Genomic DNA, 9581 nt, shown 5'->3' on the forward strand with positions numbered 1-9581 from the left:
ACAAAACAAAAAACACAACAACAACAACAAAATCACAAAACCAACCCAAATAAATAAATAAAACCACAATAATAAACAAGAACCTTAACACATCAAAACTAAACAAGACACAAACAAACATCGAACATAATTACCACATAAAACATACAGTGTTAGTGACCAGCTGAGCTGGTTGTTTATGCACCATTCATGTTCCAGGGTTGTTGTTTTTTGGTCTCTTTCTTTGGGTTGATGTTTTATTCATGTTCTTGGTCTCAACACATACCCTGGAGTGTGGATAAGTAGGGTTAATTGCCACACACCTGTGATTGCCACATTCACCTGGGCTGCCACACAAAGAGCAGGTCAGGTAGAGCAGTTTGGTTGGTGTACCTGTTGCCATTCGTTTTGGAGGAAAGTTTGCACTCTTGGTAGGCGAAGCGAGGTATGTGGCATTGAAACAATAGTGGCATGTGTTTTGTTTGGTTCCATATGTTATGTTATATTCATACATTGTTATATATTTGTTTGGTTTAATATATTATGTGTGATATTGGAGTTTTATGGTTGACTGTGGGTAGAGTGCGGGTTTTAAAGAAAACATAAACTATCTAATGAAGTAAAATGTGTGAACTTTTAATATGTGCAAATATTGATATTTTGTGTTTTAGTTTCACGGTGCTCGGCGATGGAATAACATTTTGTACCAGTTGAACTCTACGCTGTCTCATTGATGCCAAGGGCTGTAACATACAGTATATCAGTAAACTTGAAAATAAATTTAAATTAAATAAATATTACTTGGAAACAGCCTGAGTAAAGATTAGGAACACTTTCTGTGTGGAAAAACTTCGCTTTTTTTTAAGTAAATGTCACTCCACTTTTTTTCAGCGTACGGAGCTTTCAGCCTCATCTTATGGTGTTCATCAGTTGCAAGTCTTAATTTATTTATGATTAAATAAACACTTAATATTCATTGAGTGTACCTGCCCCAGCCACAGCCTGTTCACCCTGCTGCTGTACCAGCAGACTACAGAACAGTTTCCTCCTCCGGCTGAGACTCCTCAGCTCATCCTCATATAGAAAAGACATGGAACTTTCTCCTATTACCATTCCTCAAGCTTTTATATCACCCCCATTCCCACTATAACTAAAGTTCTCTATTTTAATTGAAAACACTCATATAAGACTGATATTACATATAATTGTATATAGTTTTGTATGTTTATGTTTTCCTTTAGTGCTGTGTTTTAAATAACTTGTTCTATTTAACTTCTCATCTCATCGTTTATATAATGTTCTCATTTAAATACTTTCTTCGTTTTTGTGTGGAGCACAAAGGCGGGTAAAACTATAGTTCAATGCTCGAATCCTTTGAATTGTATATGATTACATTTGTTTCATATACACTGTACGTACTTTTCGTATGAATAATACATTTTTCTGTGGCGGTTTCATTGAAGGACTTTTAATTGTTGACAAAACATCCCTATATGTGCTTACAGCTACATTATAGTGTATTGTTAACCATTTATTTATCCTTTATCAACTGTTTAATGCGACACTATGTAATCTTTAAGAGAAGAAATAATAAATTGTTTAATTCATAGCTGATAAAAATGTGCCCTTATTTTATTAAATATGCTACGGAATGTTGGCTAATGTTCAGTAAAGTTGCTAACTTTTGATACATATTGTAATATAATACACATCACGGAGGAAGAATCTATAACCTTAATGGTCAATTAATCCAATAATCACTATGTTTTTATACATACTCCAGTATGTAAAAAAAAAATAAACATATATGTATATGTATATATGTATATATATGTATATGTATATATATGTATATATATGTTTATGTATATATATGTATATGTATATGTATATGTATGTATATGTATATATGTGTATATATATGTGTATGTGTATATGTATAGATATGTGTATATGTGTATATAGATATGTGTATATGTATATATGTATACACACAGTACAGTGCAAAAGTCTTAAGCCTGTTTTATTTTGAAAGGACGAAAAGAGACTTCCTGTCTATTGTAAAACTAACTCAGGTGAGATTAACCTGTAAAGATAAAATCAAGGAGTTCAATGTTTTATGTTTTAGCCCCCGAAGAGGCATGAGGTTAGTTTTCACAGTAATCTTGCATATTTAAGTACGTTTTGTGTTAAAATAAGTTTTGGATAAAAATTAAACTTAGTAATTCATGCTAGCAAGGTTTGATACAGTAAGCTAGATTTGCTCAAATTAATGCTCTTATATTTATGTGTGTTTTATAATTGTTATTGCAACTTTCAGTTTGCAAACTGTAGCTTTATCCAACTTTGTAGCTCGGCCGTGTTTCAGTTCAGTGAGTACTGATATGCAGTCATAAATAAAATTAAAATTTAAAAATACAAAGATCAATTAAAAGTTCCACATGATCGACCAAATTGTTAATGGTTATTAATCGATCATTGATTGATTATTCCCATCCCTATTATCCACATGTGCGACTACAAAGCATCAGCTTAGTCTCTCTTGTCGCCACAGAATAAAAGTTTAATCAAGTTTAATGCTCCTCAGTGAGACGATGATAAGTTCACTGCAAAAAAAGAAAAGTTGGGTGAACTCAAAATGTCAAGGCAACAAACTTCGATAAAATGTTACGTTGGACAATTAAACTAAATATTTTAAGTTTGGTTTTTGAGTTTGCTCGACTCTGAATTCAGATTTTTGTCAACTCAACTGTAAGTTGTACTAACTTATAATTTTACATTGTAATAACTTTTAATCCTTACTTCTGCTAACTTCTGCAATGTGCTGAATTGGCACGATTGTAACGCTGCTATGAAATGTCAGCTAATGTTGCTACCACAATTTTGAGTTAGCATTGATATGCTAATGGCTACTCTTGTAGCTGTAACAAGCAGGGCCGCTAGCATCAGTTAGCCGCTAGCATCAGTTAGACGCTAGCATGAGTTAGACGCTAGCATGAGTAGGCCTCTAGCATCAGTTAGCCGCTAGCATGAGTTAGCCGCTAGCATCAGTTAGCCTCTAGCATCAGTTAGCCGCTAGCATCAGTTAGCCGCTAGCATCAGTTAGCCTCTAGCATCAGTTAGCCGCTAGCATCAGTTAGCCGCTAGCATCACTTAGCCACTAGCATCAGTTAGCCTCTAGCATCAGTTACCCTCTAGCATCAGTTAGCCGCTAGCATCAGTTAGCCACTAGCATCAGTTAGCCGCTAGCATCAGTTAGACGCTAGCATCAGTTAGCCGCTAGCATCAGTTAGCCGCTAGCATCAGTTAGACGCTAGCATCAGTTAGACGCTAGCATCACTTAGCCGCTAGCATCAGTTAGCCTCTAGCATCAGTTAGACGCTAGCATCATTTAGCCGCTAGCATCAGTTAGATGCCAGCATCAGTTAGCCGCTAGCATCAGTTAGCCGCTAGCATCAGTTAGCCGCTAGCATCAGTTAGACGCTAGCATCACTTAGCCGCTAGCATCACTTAGCCGCTAGCATTAGTTAGACGCTAGCATGAGTTAGCCTCTAGCATCAGTTAGCCTCTAGCATCAGTTAGCCGCTAGCATCAGTTAGACGCTACCATCAGTTAGCCTCTAGCATCAGTTAGCCGCTAGCATCAATTAGCCGCTAGCATCAGTTAGCCGCTAGCATCAGTTAGACGCTAGCGTCACTTAGCCGCTAGCGTCAGTTAGCCGCTAGCTTTCACTAATGACCGAATTTCACCTCATTTCCCAACAAAGAAATAAGAGTTATCAGAACTATTGTCCCTTGTTGTGAACCCCAACTTAAAGATATAAGTAACAACAACTCACCAACTTGTTTTTGAGCAGACAACTGGCTTCCTTTGTTGTGCTAACTTACATTATTGCCCTAAATGTCAATAATTTATATTTCCAAGTTTTACCAACTGAAATCACTGTTTTAGGCCAAAAAATACAAGTTGGCTTTTTTGCAGTGTTCTTCACATGTGAGTCAAGTGAGACTTAACTCTCATAAATGCAGAATGTGTGCTGTGATGAACAGACGAACTGTCCAGAGTGTCTCCTTGTCTTCTGCTGGAATTGTCTCGAGACAATAAAATCTGAGGAAATTAGAGAATTCAATACTATTGACGCAGAAGGGATTAATAAAGCATCTGGGTGTAATGCACGTGTAGTTAGGCATTGACTGACACATGATTGATGATGATGGATGGCGTTCTCGGCTAAACTAGAATTATTTACACGCCTTTTCACAGTCTGCTTCGCCTGCGTTCGGGGACTGTCTGCTCCACATTTTTCATGCGCTGTAATTAGGACACAGTTTTGCATAAAGTGTCACCATGAGGGAGAATCCATCATACTGTCTCTGTCAGCACGCTGTCAACACAGACGCATCATGAGACGGAGCCAAGTAGCACGCAGATACAGTATAAATACAGTGTATATAGTCATATAGACCAGCTGTTCTCAACCTTGGGGTCGGGACCCCAATTGGGGTCACGAGATGATTTCTGGGGGTCCCCAAATCATTTTGAACACAAATTTTTTTGTAATTTTGTTGTTTTTTTTTTGTCATTTTGTGTCTTTTTTTGGTCATTTTATGTCTTTTTTTGGTCATTTTGTGTATTTTTAAAGTCATTTTGTGTCTTTTTTAAGTAATTTTGTGTCTTTTTTTTGTCATTTTGTGTCTTTTTTAAGTAATTTCGTGTCTTTTTTTTGTAATTTTGTGTCTTTTTTGGTCATTTTGTGTCATTTTTTGGGAATTTTGTGTCTTTTTTAAGTGATTTCGTGTCTTTTTTTTGTAATTTTGTGTCTTTTTTGGTCATTTTGTGTCTTTTTTAAGTCATTTTGTGTCTTTTTTGGTCATTTTGTGTCTCTTTTAAGTCATTTTGTGTCTTTTTTTGGTAATTTTGTGTCTTTTTTTGGTAATTTTGTGTCTTTTTTGGTCATTCTGTGTCTTTTTTAAGTAATTTTGTGTCTTTTTTTGGTAATTTTGTGTCTTTTTTAAGTAATTTTGTGTCTTTTTTGGTCATTTTGTGTCTTTTTTAAGTCATTTTGTGTCTTTTTTTGGTCATTTTGTGTCTCTTTTGAGTCATTTTGTGTCTTTTTTTTTGTCATTTTGTGTATTTTTTTTGTCATTTTGTGTCTTTTTTTTGTCATTTTGTGTCTTTTTTGGGTGATCTGAACTGTGCGTGTGAGATTGTGTTCAGTGAGTGGGGGTCGCAGACAACATGCATGTTAAATTGGGGGTCGCGACTCAAAAAGGTTGAGAACTACTGATATAGATGAGCATTCATAAGCAAGTAAATAATGTACAAAGCAGCTAAAAACTTACTTCCAATTAATATACAAAACTTCTTTAAGGGTCGATTAATAAGGGTTAATAACAAGTTATGTGTGTTAATAATGAGTTTATAAACTACATTACTATGTGTTATACATGCATATATATAAATATTGTTGTTATATAACTGAATATAGTTAATTAACATAGGGAGAAGGGATTTAATAAGCTTTGACTTCTTCCCACTCCTTTTGAACACAAATAAGTGTTGAGTCTTGTTGTTTCATTTGTGTTGTTGTCTTGTAATTATTGTTGTTCATTTGTTTTTAAATGTTCATCTTTTATTTTGTGTTCAAATAAATTCTCAATCAATCAATCAGTAAACTCTAAACAAACAATTCCAACAAAGCAAATTTAACACGCTGTACTGTACTGTTGCATCTATGAATAATATAATAACATGAATAACACATGAACATTCACATATGTGAGTAATGCCTCAGTGAGGTTTTACTAACGCGCTGCTGATAAATAGCTGATAACCTCATGACTCACGGCATGAATTACTCTCCCAGAGAGGGAGAAGAAGAAGCAAACTGTGTTTTGCACCGTGTATTTGAAGTTGCTTTTCAAAGTGACTAAAAATGTTCAAAGTTACCTAAAATAGTTTGCAAAAAAAGATATAAATATGCTCAAAGCTAATGTGAACAATTAAAGTCTCGCCGTAAGAGCCTTGTGGGTTTAACCCTTTGATGCACAACATGGGTCTAAAGTGACCCGACTGAGTTTTTATTTTTCTATATCTTTGTAATAAATTAATTTCATCATTTAATATTCCAGGTTTTCCTAAATCAACTTGTTTTTGATCATCAAACATCCTAATTTTTTGTTTTCATTTCTTACTTTTTGAATAAAAACCCTTTCTGTAACCAGAAGCCAGTAGGAGTAGTAGCCACCACAATAAGAAATACATAAGGACTATTTAAAAACCCATACACCTCATATTTATTGTATATAAATTATTCTTTTACTTTTTTTTTTACTTTTGATACTGTGTGCTTTTTAACCTGTATGCTGCTGGAAACTCAATTTCCCTGAGGGAGCCATCCCAAGGGATCAATAAAGTTTTATCTATCTATCTATCTATCTATCTATCTATCTATCTATCTATCTATCTATCTATCTATCTATCTATCTATCTATCTATCTATCTATCTATCTATCTATCTATCTATCTATCTATCTATCTATCTATCTATCTATCTATCTATCTATCTATCTATCTATCTATCTATCTATCTATCTATCTATCTATCTATCTATCTATCTATCTATCTATCTATCTATCTATCTATCTATCTATCTATCTATCTATCTATCTATCTATCTATCTATCTATCTATCTATCTATCTATCTATCTATCTATCTATCTATCTATCTATCTATCTATCTATCTATCTATCTATCTATCTATCTATCTATCTATCTATCTATCTATCTATCTATCTATCTATCTATCTATCTATCTATCTATCTATCTATCTATCTATCTATCTATCTATCTATCTATCTATCTATCTATCTATCTATCTATCTATCTATCTATCTATCTATCTATCTATCTATCTATCTATCTATCTATCTATCTATCTATCTATCTATCTATCTATCTATCTATCTATCTATCTATCTATCTATCTATCTATCTATCTATCTATCTATCTATCTATCTATCTATCTATCTATCTATCTATCTATCTATCTATCTATCTATCTATCTATCTATCTATCTATCTATCTATCTATCTATCTATCTATCTATCTATCTATCTATCTATCTATCTATCTATCTATCTATCTATCTATCTATCTATCTATCTATCTATCTATCTATCTATCTATCTATCTATCTATCTATCTATCTATCTATCTATCTATCTATCTATCTATCTATCTATCTATCTATCTATCTATCTATCTATCTATCTATCTATCTATCTATCTATCTATCTATCTATCTATCTATCTATCTATCTATCTATCTATCTATCTATCTATCTATCTATCTATCTATCTATCTATCTATCTATCTATCTATCTATCTATCTATCTATCTATCTATCTATCTATCTATCTATCTATCTATCTATCTATCTATCCTTCTCATGCACAACATGGGTCAAAAACTTCATTATGGGGGTATTGTGTGTATAATTTTAAGGGAAAATTAATTTAATCAATTTTGGAATAAGGCTGAAACATAACAAAATGTGGAAAAAATGAAGGGCTGTGAAAACCTTCCAGATTCACTGTATGTGTGACAAAATGATACATAAACATGTTAAATACATTAAATGCACTACTGGTCAAAAGTTTTAGAACACACCAACTTTTCCAGAATTTAATTGAAAATGATGCAGTTTAATGTCTCAGTGTACTCTGAAATTAATGCACATTTGCAACATTTACAATTCTTGATTGAGCATGATAGTGTTTTGAAAGTAAAAAAAGATTCAAAATCACATTTTATGTTGGACTAAAGGACTAAAAAAAGACACAAAATGACCAAAAAAAGACACAAAATGACTTACAAAGACATGAAAATAATTAAAAAATGGACAAAATAGCCCAAGACTCCATAGAGTTAAGTTGTTAACCCATTTCTTGTTCCCTGAAAAAGGCCTACTTGTATAATTCTGAAATGTACATTATTTTCCAGTTTTGGTTAAGCTTACCTTTTTTTATTTACCTCTGGCAGTTCACCACTTACCTTTGGACCCTTTCAAGCTGTTCATTTGACTTGAACTGCTTGAATTTCAATAAAAAACTGGAAAAATTGGGGTGTTCTAAAACTTTTGACCAGTAGTGTATATGAGTGTGGAAAGTAACTATTTGAAACAAATTACTATTATTATAGTATTAGGTAATTTAATTTTAAATCAACTTTGGATGAATGAGTAATTTTTGACCCATGTTGTGCATTAAAGGGTTAATAAGGTAGCAGGGTCTCTGTGGAAGTGCGGCTCTCCCAGCATGTGTGGACACAATAAGGGACGGGGTCACTCGTTTCAAAAGGCAATTGTCTTTATGTCGGCAGAGCATGATTAATAACCTGCACGTTTATGGGATGTTTGTTGAGGATGTCTACAGTATGCGGCTTCGGAAGCAATTACGGTTTAAAGCACGTAAAGCATCAATACCCTCTCCAGCAGCTCCTCGTACTGTAAATGATAGAGATTCTTTTATCCCTAAATGAGAATTCCACACAATGCCAGCAACCAATTATAAAGAAGTGATATTGATTAATGAGCACTGGAATTAATTAACTTTGGTTACTTGCAGTCGTTGAGTTTATATGTAAGTAGAGACTGCATTGTATGCATGCTGTATCAGAATAATGCCGGTTGATTTCCTCCATTAAAGTGAACAAAGACTCTAACACTGAAAAGGCTACATGAAGATAAATGAATCTCACCGCCTCCTCAATGAATCCTCCACCTCCCCTGTCCTTTATATATACGACAGCTGCAATTAGGAAGATGATTAATTTAACTCAGTGGTGAATGAAGTTACCGTGTTCCATGATGATATTTAATCAAGGCCAAGATTATGAGTTAAATCATGAGATTTGCTGGAATTTAAACCCAATTAGCGTCAAAACTGATTGAAAAATTGTATTTCTCTGCAGAAAGAAAGAAAGAGAGGAGTATTGTGCTATCTTGGAAAAGTTTATATATATATATATATATGAACTGGATTATCATGAACAACAAGACCAATTTAAACGTATCATTCTAAAAACGTTCCCGCAGGAAAACGACTTTTGTGTCCCGAAACAATGAATGGAAACATTGTTACCAAGTGACATAACTTGTGTGCCTCACATTTTTATTTAATGAGTGTAATAAATTCACTTCTGTTAGTCAGCAATGTAATAAACTCACTTCTGGCATTTAGGTGCATTTATTTTACTTTTTTTTTAGCTACCTTTTATACACTCAAAAAAATGTTTGAATGAATGAACATGACAAGTGGTTGCATGAAATCATTTTATCTGAATCTAGATATTTTTATTATGTTGACTGGACTTATACATTTTAAGTAAATTTTAAATATGTTATGTAATTCTTTCTCAATTATTTTGAGTTACATTTTACTTAATTTTTCTTAGTAAATCCAATTAAACGCACTTTAAATGAACTTAAATAAATTGTGTATGTTTTTTTAAAATATATTGTACTCTTTCAAATCAATTAAACTGTTTAAATTGTAAATTTTTTTAATAAGTTGATTTTAATTAAATATTTTTC

This window comes from Centropristis striata, chromosome 20, assembly GCF_030273125.1.
Source record: "Centropristis striata isolate RG_2023a ecotype Rhode Island chromosome 20, C.striata_1.0, whole genome shotgun sequence".
Classification (NCBI taxonomy): Eukaryota; Metazoa; Chordata; class Actinopteri; order Perciformes; family Serranidae; genus Centropristis; species Centropristis striata.